Source organism: Camelus ferus, chromosome 23 (assembly GCF_009834535.1).
Source record: "Camelus ferus isolate YT-003-E chromosome 23, BCGSAC_Cfer_1.0, whole genome shotgun sequence".
Classification (NCBI taxonomy): domain Eukaryota; kingdom Metazoa; phylum Chordata; class Mammalia; order Artiodactyla; family Camelidae; genus Camelus; species Camelus ferus.
The window spans coordinates 14,478,439-14,490,228 of NC_045718.1; the positions used below are offsets into that span (position 1 = coordinate 14,478,439).

General features: G+C 45.6%; 1 non-coding gene and 1 pseudogene across 1 annotated transcript; one reads left to right on the forward strand and one right to left on the reverse strand.

Annotated features, from left to right (window-relative positions):
* Window positions 1-2,946: 2,946 nt before the first annotated feature.
* Window positions 2,947-3,053, reverse strand: LOC116659448. The gene has a single exon (XR_004314839.1). It is a non-coding gene; the product is annotated as a U6 spliceosomal RNA (small nuclear RNA).
* A 1,674-nt stretch (window positions 3,054-4,727) lies between these two features.
* LOC102515142 lies at window positions 4,728-10,053 on the forward strand (annotated as a pseudogene).
* Window positions 10,054-11,790: the final 1,737 nt, after the last annotated feature.

An 11,790-nucleotide genomic window follows, 5' to 3' on the forward strand; every position in this document is an offset into this window, starting at 1 on the left:
ACAAAGAGGTTAAAGAGGTGCAGTCCGAGGAGGAAGAGCAGGAGTATGATCATTAACTGTAAATGAGAGCAAATGTCCTAATGTACAGGATCCCTCATGCCACACATTATTGATCTAAAGATACGCATATTTATAGGAGCCGAGTTTTTTCTGTGGTGCGCTTGTCTTTGCGTCCTCGTTCTGCAGAGTGCCACCTATCCAGATACACCCCAAGGTGCAATAAGAGATCTGGGGGCAGACAAAGTTTAACAAGGAAGCAGCCATCTGGGTCCACGAAAGAGGCAAGTTATAAACCCAGTGTGGGGACGACAACGGTCCATGAGTATCAAGTAGTTAAGTCCAGGTGATTTCATGGCCTGGGCTTAGATGAGATGGTGTGTACATGGTTTTTACCCATCACTTCCATAGCCTTCTTATGAGTCTTCCTGAAGACGAGGCACTTTTGTAACAGCAGTTTAACTGTCTATAAATGACAAAAGACTTAAAAAGACACTGTTAAACACCTGATTACAATGTAATCGATAAAGAAACTTGGTTATAACAACTAGAATTATAACTGATTATAATTTAACCCTTAATAGTCTTAAATCCCTGGCAAAAACCAAGAAGCAAGTAATTGTGCATTGGTTATTATACCAGCATTTCCGGTTTAGAAAACTTTTGCTTTAGCCTTTCTCTCCTGAGAAGGCAAAAGTAAGTAAACTTAGACCTGCCCAGCATTTCATGTTCCAATATTTTATAAACGACCCAGATAGTCAATGAGTTCTCTTTATTTAGCTTAGTTTCAAGTTTCAAGTACCAAAAACCTGGAGAGACTATTTTAAGTAGACATTCTCAAAACATAATCACTCCTAAAGGGTTTACCCCAAAACTTCTATTTTGTTTACATTTACTTTCCTTGAAAGGTTTTTCACATTGAGTTACCTTCCTTGCTGACAAATTTGCAACAGATATAGTAAGCCCAGGTACAACAGAGGTATTACACTTAACGCTGATGACTCTAAATGTGTCTGTGTAAATCAAACCAACAAGCTTAAGCCAGCTTCAATACCAATACCAGTACTGAACACTTCCCAGATCACATGAACCTGAAATTCACTCTGGTCAGTTTCTTTCATATTTATAAGTATTCATCTAAGCACTTAATTGCCTTTAAGCCAATTTAATAGAGCACTTTATACATTAATTTTGGCACTACTGTACACGTGTGACACACAAACACACAAAACATAGAAACCTTATCGTTCCCATTCCAAAATTTTAGCCGTGAATTGGTACAACAATGTAAAACCCATCAGTTACTAGAGATTGGATTCAAATTGGATTTTTGGCAGATGGAACAAATCAAAGTCTCCTGTCTCGATGACCAAACATTTTTACTAATATTTGTGGAAAAGAGACAAGATTTCTATTTGTCCTTAACAAGTCAAGTTCCAAATTACCTACTCCCTTTTTACAAAATTTGCATTTCAAAGACACAGAAAGGCAAGTTCCTCCTAGGATAACTTTAAATCCTTAAGGCCAGAAAAAGGTTTTTTTCCCCAATACTTACTCTTAAATCAAGTAGAGGAGGTTTAGAGAGCGGCAAAAGGGGTGGTGGGCTTTGGGTTATTTCTAGAGTCACATTTCTAGTCCTATAAAGACTACATTTATAAAACAAAGACAGCTTATTTTCCCCCTCATTTGGTTTAGGGGAGAAGGCCTCTCCCCAAAATTCCTATCAGGCTCTGACTATCAGCTATAGTCAGTTCAGTCAGACCGGTGGCCTCTCATGTTAGAAATCTATTTGCAAACACTTGTGGGATCCTCCCTGGGTTTAAGAAATTCTCTAATTACAGCCTTCAGTTTGGCCTTTAAATGTCAATATAGCCCACAGCCTCAGGTGGTCTCATTTCTGAGGTGGCCTGACAACAGTAGCTCTGTCAGGCACCTCAGTGTCCCAGACAAGAGGGTTCACTTGAGAAATGATATGGGGTGGAAGGGAGAACTTCCTCTGACATGGGATTGAGGCAGGCTCCCGATGCAAGGGTAATCATTTTTCTTGGTAGGTGTCTTGTCAAGAGGGCCTCCGAATTGGATTATTGCCTGGAATTTAGTGAGCAAGTCCCTTCCCAACAAGGGAATGGGGCCCTCAGGCATGAGCAGAAACTGATGTGCAAAGGTAAAATTTCTTAGCAAGCGCTTGGTTGGGGCCATTTATTGATCCCTGTTATTACACAGGATTGGGAGGACAAGGGTCCAGGGAAAATCATATCTAATAAGAGTAGGCAGCCTCCATATCTAATAAGAAAATAACTTTTCTATCTGCCACATCAAGGGTTACCTGAGGCTCCTCCGGAGAAATGACCAGGTGTCCCTCCAGAGCCAGGAAGGGTGCCAGGCCCCGTCAGTCTTCAGTCCTCTTGGCCTTCATTGGTTTGGGAGTCCCTGAACCCCTTCAGGATTGTGGGCAGTCCTGCTTTATGGTTTTGTTTTTTTTTTTTTTGAAGTATGGTCAGTTTACAATATTGTGTCAATTTCTGGTGTAGAGCATAATGTCTCAGTCATACATATATATACATATATTCCTTTTCATATTCTTTTTCATTATAGGTTACTACAAGATATTGAATACAGTTCCCTGTGCTGTACAATATAAAATTGTTGTTTATCTATTTTATATATAGTAGTTAGTATCTGCAAATCTCAATCTCCCAATTTATCCCTTCCCACCCCGTATCCCCTCTAGTAACCATGTTTATTTCCTATGTCTGTGAGTCTCTTTCTCTCTCTCTCTCTCTTTTTTTTTTTTTTTTTTTTGGTCGGGGGAGGTAATTAGGTTTATTTATTTATTTATTCTTAAAGGAAGTACTGGGGATTGAACCCAGGACTTCATGCATGCTAGCCATGTGCTCTGCCACTTGAGCTATACCCTCCCTGCTCTTTCTGTTCTGTAAATAAGTTCATAAAAACATGGCAGGCTTCACGAGTTTACACGTCATCCTTGCGTGGGGGCCGTGCTAATCTTCTCTGTATTGTTCCAATTTTAGTACATAAGCTGCCAAAATGAGCACGATGTTATTTTTGTCATGACAGCCTGAATTGACTAAGACAAATCCCAGCTTTAATACCCAAGCCGAGGCCTTCTGTCACAGATGCACAGGACTCCCTTCTTTCTCCCACATGGCTGATACCTTCACAACAAATGTGACATGGAACTGGGGTTGAAAGCTACCTAATCTTTCATTCATTTAGCAAATATTTACAGAGTGTGTTGTGCTATATACTTTCCTAGGCCCTGGGGATAAAACTATGAATAACAAAAAATGCCCTTATAGAGCATACAATCCAGTGGGGAGTCAGACCACTAACAAATAGGGGAATTACAGATGGTGACAAGTTCTATAGTACTATGAAGGAAACTGAACAAAATCATGAGAGGGTAAGCGGGGAAGCCACTTGAGACAGAGTCATCGGAGAAGGCCTTTCTGAGTGGGTCCACTTGGAGCTGAGGCCTGAGGGATGAAAAGGAGCTGGCCTGGAAGAGCGTTCCAGGAGGCACAGGTACAAAGGCTTGAAGGACAGAAAGAGACTCAGTGTTTGGAGGAACAGAGAGGAGACCAATGTGCCTGGGGTGTGGCGAATGATGGGAGAAAAATGGGAAAGGAGGGTGGAGATGGGGGCCAGGTCAAGCAGCACCTTTCAGGCTACAAAAGATACCTGGGTTTGGGTTTTATTCTAGTTGCCTCAGGAAGCCTTTTAAAGGTTTTAAGCATGAATGTGATGAGATCTGATTTCTATTTTAAAAGCTGTTCTTCAGAGAATTTACAGAAGGGGCAAAAAGAAAAAAAAGAAGCAGGGAAACCAGTCAGGAGGCTTTATCCTGCCATCCAGGAGAGACATGATGATAGCTTAGAGTGGGGTTGAGAGAGGTGTATAGGTTTGAGATGTAGTTTGGAGGTAGAATTGGTAAGCCTTAGAGGATGTCAAGGTTGACTCCTGGGTTTGGGGCCTAAGCAAGTAGATGGTGTGTCACCTACTGGGGTAGGGAAGGCTTAGAAGAAACAGGCTTGGAAGTGAGGTTTTGGACTCACAGACGTAGAAAACTAACTTATGGTTACAAGCGGGGAAAGGGGGTGGGAAGGGATAAATTGGGAGTTCGAGATTTGCACATACTAACTGCCTTATATAAGACAGATAAACAACAAGTTTCTACTGTATAGCACAGGGAAAAGTAGTCAATATCTCGTAGTAACTTACAATGGAAAAGAATATGAAAAGGAGTATATGTATGTATATGTATGACTGAAACATGATGCTGTGATATATGATATAACATTGTAAACTGACTATATTTCGATTAAAAAAATAATAAAAGAGCTCTGCTTTGGATATAGTATGATTGAGATACCATTGGAGAGCCAGGTAGCGATGTCAAGTAGGTGATTAGATGTAAGTTTGGAGAGTAGGGAGTCATGAGCTCATAGACAGTATTTAAAGCCATGGAAGGGAAAGTGGTCCCCTGGGGAGAGAATCAGGCTAGAGGAAAGTAGGAGATGCAGGTCCCAGCCTTGGAGCTCCATCATTTGAAAGTTGGAGTGAAGAGCCAGGAAGACAGACTGAGTGCCCGGTGCTGTAGGAGGAAGACCTTGAGAGTATATTGTCACAGAAACCATGCAAATAGAGTATTTCCAAAAAGACATGATCAGCCATGGCCAATGATGCCACGAGGCTGAGTAAGAAGGGGAATGGACATGTTCTTTGGATTTGCCAACATAGAGGACATGGTGACTTCAGTTCCTCCATTAGTAAAATGGGTTGTTCTGAGGACTATAGATTAAAGAGAGCCTACATCTAAGACGTCATTAGCCTGAATTCAAATGATTTCCCTTTTTTTATTGATGTATTGTTACCAAACTCAGTTTCAACTGCTTGCTGCTCAAAAGCCAATAATTCGAGAGGCAAATGTCAATAGAAAGGAAAATTGCTTTAATCAGAAAAGCCAGAAAATCTGGGGAAAATGTGGACTCATGTCCAGAGACCAACTCTGAAGATTCTGCTCAGCCATGACAGTTTTTAAAGGGAAAAATGGGGGGAAGAAGCTCAGTGAGTCATCATTGAGGCAGGAGGCTGGGTTCTGCATCGTCTCCACTGTGTGCAGACTGGCTGACTCTCTCTCTCTTCAGATGTTATTTTGCCTACATGATCTGCCTGCAGGATTGCTAAAGGGGCTGTTGAGGGGGTAAAGAGTTAACCATTCTTTAACTGTTTAATTCTTCATTCTTACTTCTTTTTATCTAGGAAAAGAATCAACAGGTTAGGCAAGGCAGGTGTGCATTCAGGAGAGCGTAAGTCAGGAGTTAGTTTCAATTGCTCAGTGATCTTATTCTTATAATTAGGTTCTTTTAGGGTTAAAGGGGGACAGAAATGGGCAAACAAGAAAGAGACAAGAGAGCTGCTTTCAGTATAGTTGATGTACAATATTATAGAAGTTTCACATATACAACATAGTGATTCACAATATTTAAAGTTTATATTCCATTTGTAGTTTTTATAAAAGATTGGCTACATCCCCTGTGTTTTACTATATATCCTTGTGGCTTATTTATTTTATACATAGCAGTCTGTACCTCTTAATTCCCCGCCACTATCTTGCCCTTTCCCCTTTCCCTCTCCCCACTGGTAACCACTAGTTTGTTCTCTACATCTGTGACTCTGTTTCTTTTTTGTTATAATCACTAGTTTGTTTTGTTTTTTAGACTCCACATATAAGTGATATCATACACTGTGGACAAAATATCGCCTTGTCATTTCAGTAAAGAAAGGATGTTATAGCCATAAAGCCACAACCACTGCCGCAGCTCCGCGATGGTACACCCTGAGGGGAATTCAGGAAGGAGAAAATCCGGGTACTGGCCCTAGATAGTTAAGATGCACATCGAAGGAATAATTTTAATGATCCTAGACACTTGCATCTTCCCATATATGGAGAACACTAAAATCATTAACTTAGACATCTGGGGTTGTGTGTGTGTGTGTGTGTTTAACAGTAATCTTTTGATGTTTGAATACATGGCTTGTCTTTTCATTTGCTTGTTTGTTTGTTTTCAGCAAAAACTCCTCTATATTCTGACTGCCTCCTTCTCTCTTTGGAACAGTCGCTCAGAGCTATCTGAGAGGCTGTCTCCCAGCCTCAGGTCCTCAGTAAGGCTGCCAAATAAAATATAATTCTCAATTTTTAGATTATGCAATTTTTTTTCAGTCAACACAGTATTTTTATTTCTCTGTTTAAATGATTTCATTTTATCAGTGGTATGCTATCAGTGATTCTCAAGCTTTAATATTTATTTGAATCACCCGGAGGGCTTGATAAAACACAGTTTTTATAATTCAGTAGATCTGTGAATTTGCATTCCTAACAGCACTCAGGTGTTCCTGAACCTCTATCTGTTAGACACACAGGAAGCTACAGTTTTTTCCAGGGGGTACTTTCTGCTCTTGATTTTGAGTAACCCCATGGCATCTGTATGTCCATGAATAGGCCTGGTTACAGCTTGCTGCTTCAGCGCATTGGTGAAAAGGGGACTAAAATACCCTTTGAGCTGGGCCCTACAGTTCCCAGTCCTAACAGCCCCTCAGATGCACCACTCTGACCAAGTCACTCATGCCTGCTGGCCTCTGCCCCAGCGTGGGCAGCCAGGCACCTGCTGCCACTGCTAATAATGGAACCACAGCCACTCAGTAGAGCTAGAGATCTGTCAACAGCACTGGTATCGGTTTCTTGGCTTAAATCCCAGAAGTCCTGAAAACATAAGATCCTAGTCTACTGACTCCTCAAGGCCTTAGTTTGTGCCTCTGTAGGTTTTCCCAGACAGTAAAACTTCACTGAAATGGAAAGGAACACACTCCACCTCCACTAAACCCATGGCAAATCTGCCTGGCTCTCCAGGTGGTGAGTGCATTCATCTCACACACGTACACTCCTCCAGAGTCACCTCCACTCAATACACTGTTACAGGGGCTCCCTTTAGGCCTTTGAATAAGGTCACTGGCCCAAAGTGCATCTTGCCCTGTAGGGATTTTCCTTTTGGGAACCCAATTGTCCTTTCCTGCAACCTTACTTTGGCTGGTCCTTCCCCATCGATCAGTCATGTGTTTTTGTAGTTTTAAATCTCAGTGGGATCAGAGTTCCAGTCCCCTCTATTCTGTGTTTGGGGTCAGTTTCTGAATACATCTGTGGCTGCAGAAAGATACAAGGGATTTCATCAGAATCCACCAACCACAGCAATTAAACCCCAAAAGCAAATAGATGCACCGGGGGAGGGGAGCTCTCAAAAAGAGCTCAAGGTCCACCCAGGCCTATAAAACACTTACACATAGGACAGATGTTCAACAAATGGTAGCTATTACTCTTATTGCCTGTTTCTGCCTATAAACTCATCCGTCTCCCCAAACCAGTTCCCCCTTGGGCTTTCCCTACCCAGCCCAGGGCCACAGCCCCAATCTTAGCCCTCATTTGTTTACACCCAGCATCTGACTACCTAATCTTTCCCCCTCCAGCATCTCTCTCCCCCAGTTCACTTTGTCACATCATTCCTTTTCACAAGAAATAGGGTTTCCTTGCTGTAATTATCCGGACTCCTCTCCCTGAACTTCAAACCCTATTTCCCTATCCCTGCAATCTTAGCACTTCCCCAAATTCACTCAAACATATATTGACTGCCTTCAGGCACTGGAGCTGTGAAGATGAGTAAGATGTTGCTGTTCTTAATGGGCTTACAGTGTACAGAAAGAATCAAATAAGCAGTAAGTCAGTTCCTAAACCGTGTGACAAAGCACAGCCTGCTGGAACCCAGAGGTAACCAGTCAGTAGGTTGATCGAGGGTGGAGAAAAGGCATTTTTGGGCAGGCAAAAGAAACTACATGTGCAAAAGCATGGAGGCTTGAGAAGTAGGACACATTTAGGCTACCGTAGGTTTTTCAACAAGACAGAGCAAAATACTGGAGGAGAGTGGACTGATAAGTTTTTAGGATAAATAGGCAGTCAGGAGTAAGACTTTTAATACTAATAGGTATTAATAGAAGCTTGGAATTTATCCTAAAGGCAGTGGACAAGCTCTGAAGGATTTTCAATAGGGGAGTAATGATTTTAACATATAGGTTTGGAATGATTCTGATTCATAGATTAAGTCCAAATTAAGGGACATATTTACGTATTTTAAAGGTCTGGCTGTACATCATGGGCGTGTGAACACGGAAGGAGAGCTAAGCGGTGTGCCCAGTACAGCTTCAGTTACACTTGTGTACGTCAGGGTCGCTCCTGTGTAGAGCGGGTCGCGAATGGCGGCCGCAGCGCTTTCGGCGACTGCTCGCCCTCAGTCCCCTCCACCCCGAGCGCCAGCCGGAGGGAGCTGCGCATGGAGACCATCGCTGCCTCCTCCAACCCCCACGCCCATCCGCAAGCAGTCCAAGCGGCGCTTCGACATCTTCACGTCTCGAAAGGGTGCTGACTTGGACCGAGAGAAGGAGGCCTCCAAGCGCAAGGTGGACAGTGTCGGGAGTGGCCGGCCATCCCCATCAAACAGGGCATCGTGCTGAAGCGGAGTGGCAAGTCCCTGAACAAGGAATGCAAGAAGCACGTGACGCTGTGCGACAATGGGCTGCTCACCTACCACCCCAGCCTGCACAATTACAGGCAGAGCATCCCCGGCAAGGAGACTGACCTGCTGCGGACAACGGTCAAAGTGCCAGGGAAGCAAGCGCCTGCCCAGCGCCCGCCAGCCCCAGCCCCAGGCACCAGCCCCTGGGACCAACAGGCTGGCCTTGGAGGGGAGCAGCACGCAGCTGGGTGGGGACCCAGGTGCCCCCGACTCGGCCAGCAGCCCAGCCAGGGCCGGCCCACGCCCAGAGAGGCTGCACCAGCGCTCCAGCTCCGTGTCCAGCGCTGACCAGTGGAGCGAGGCCGCTGCCCTGACCCCAGCCAGTGGCCCAGCTGAGGTGCTCAGTTCCAGCCCCAAGCTGGAGCCTCCCCCGTCTCCCCACTCCAACAGGAAGAAGCACCCAAGGAAAAAGAGCACCAGGACCCCCCCTCCCCCCGCGACCAGACGGCCCCAGTCGTGCTGCTGAAAAGGCAGAGAGGAGTCTTTAGAGTTTGTGGCGGTGTCCCTCACCGGGCAGACATGGCACTTCGAGGCCTCCATGGCGGAGGAGCGGGAGCTGTGGGTGCAGAGCGTGCAGGCCCAGATCCTCGGCAGCCTGCAGGGCTGCCGCAGCGCCAAGGACAAGACTCAACTCGGGAGCCGGAATGCAGCTCTGGCCCTGGAGGCCGTCTGCACCGTTCGCGGCAATAGCTTCTATACTGACTGCGACGCCCCCAGCCCACACTGGGCCGGCTTGAACCTCGGCGTCCTGTGTGCATCGAGTGCTGGGGGACCCACCGGCATCTGGGGGCTCGCTCCCTCGACCTAGATGACTGGCCACCTGAGCTGCTGGCCGTCATGATCCGATGGGCAACGCCTTGGCCAACAGTGTCTGCGAGGGGGCCCTGGACGGCTATGGGGAAGCCAGGGCCGGACGCCTGCAGAGACGAGAAGGAGAGCTGGATCCGGGCCAAGTGCGAGCAGAAGCTCTTCCTGGCCCCACTGCCGAGCTCGGACGTGCCGCTGGGGCAGCAGCTGTTCCGGGCCGTGGTGGAGGGCGACCTGCGGCTGCTGGTGATGCTTCTGGCCCGCGGGTCCAAGGAGGAGGTGAATGAGAGCTACGGAGTTGGGGACGGGCGGACAGCCCTGCATCTCTCCAGCGCCGTGGCCAAGGTCGTCTTCACACAGCTGCTCATCTGTTACCGGGTGGACGTGAGGAGCCGGGACGCCCGGGCCTGACCCCACTGGCCTACGCTCGCCGGGCTGGCAGCCTGGAGTGTGCGGACATCCTGACCAAGCCCGGCTGCCCTGGGGAGGGCTGCAGCTTAGCCCCTACCCCCGGCAGAGAGCCCACCAATGGCACCAGCATCTCTGCGGAGCTGCACCGAAGCCCTAGCCTCCTGTAAGGCCCAGGAAGAGGGCACGGGGGCCGGAAGGACTGCAGGGCTCGGGGCCCCACCTCCCCCACTAGCACTGAGGGAAAATAAAGACACAGAGACTGAGAAGCAGGGACGTGGACGATGGGAAGAGTCAGAGAGAAGAGCTCAACAGGAGAGACCGAAGGGTCAGAGGCTGTGCTTGGGATTTGCTCTGCAGCAGAGGGATCCGAGGTGTTTGGCTCCCGGGCCTCTGGTGCCGGAGAAGAGGGACAGGACCCTTTGGAGGTGCTGTGAGGAGAGAGGAGCAGGACCTCGCCCTCCTGCAGAGTCCTACCTGCAACTGCCAGCTCCTGCAGGCCTTCGCCCAAAGCGGAGCCTGGGGTAGGGCAGGGGGGGGGGGGGGGAGCGGTGACCTACGAGTGCCATGCAAAAGTGTACATTGGAATATTTATGTTTGTGTACATACTTGGTGTGTATGTGATGAGCCAAAAACCAGACTATGTGTGCGGAAAACAAAAACAAAAACAAATATTTAGCCAGCTTATCAGGGAATGCGAAACTAACAATCTTACTAGTATGACCTTCCTTCATTTTGCATAATACAGTTTCTGCAAAGAATGAGAGCTAAACAAGCTTGGAGAAGCAAGATAGCTCCCAGTCAGTATAGGACACTCCAAGTGAATTCTGCCTCTTCTCATGAAATGGACTGTATTACCTACTAAAATTATATGCATTCAAAAATGTTTGAGTAGATTAGCACGTGGTGTAACAGTCAAACACTATAAGCCAGTGAAAGTGAGCTTCCTCCCGTGCCACGTAGCAGGTTTCTGCTGCCGTCTTGTCCCTCTCTAGAGGCAACTACTGTTTAGATTTCTTATAAACTCTTCAGGAGATGTTCTACGGTATACAGGTGGTAACATTTCATAAGGTACACTAATACACAGAGGTACATAGTGCGAGGCATGTCACTCTTCATGACGGCATTGAGCTTCATCATATGGCTGTACTAATTTGTATTTAGCCATAACAGTATTTACAGGTGGTTAGGTTCTATGACGTCCACGTACATTGTCACTTTTGCTCAAGGGTATGTACAAGCACAGGATAGACTTCTAGATGTGGAATTGCTGGATCAAAGTATAGGAATTCTTTTTTAAAAACTAGTTTTTATATAATAAAAGTAACATATATATAATAAAGTTTGAATCAGTCCAAAAAATTACAATAAAAATCTCCTTTTCACCTCAGACATGCGGCTCCTCTGTCTTCAATTAGCTGTTAATAGATTCTTTTTTCTATTAAAAATTTTTTTTATCATTTCTTTTTTTCTTTGTTTTTTGGGGGTGGTAATTAGGTTTATTTATTTATTTTTAAAATTTTTTATTTAATGGAGATACTGGGGATTCAACCCATGACCTCGTGCATGTGCTCTACCACTGAGCTATACCCTTCCCACACCGTTAATAGATTCTTCCAGAAAATTTTCTGTGCATAAGTGTGTGCATGTGGTGTTTAGACTATGCTTGCATTTTAGAAAAGAAATTCTGTGCTAGTTTGGAAGGGAAACTAAAGAGAGGGCACAAGGGAGAGGCAGCAGAAGCAAGGAAGAGGCTGTGGCAACAATTTGGAAAAGCACAAGTGATAAATGCTTAAACTAAGCAGAAGCAATGGGAATGGAAAAGAAAAAGGAAGATTCAAGAGATATTTAGGAGGTAAAGTCAATAGGATTTCATAAGTACTTGGATATGGGAGGTGAGAAAAAGAGAGGAGTCCTCATTGACTCCAAGATTTCT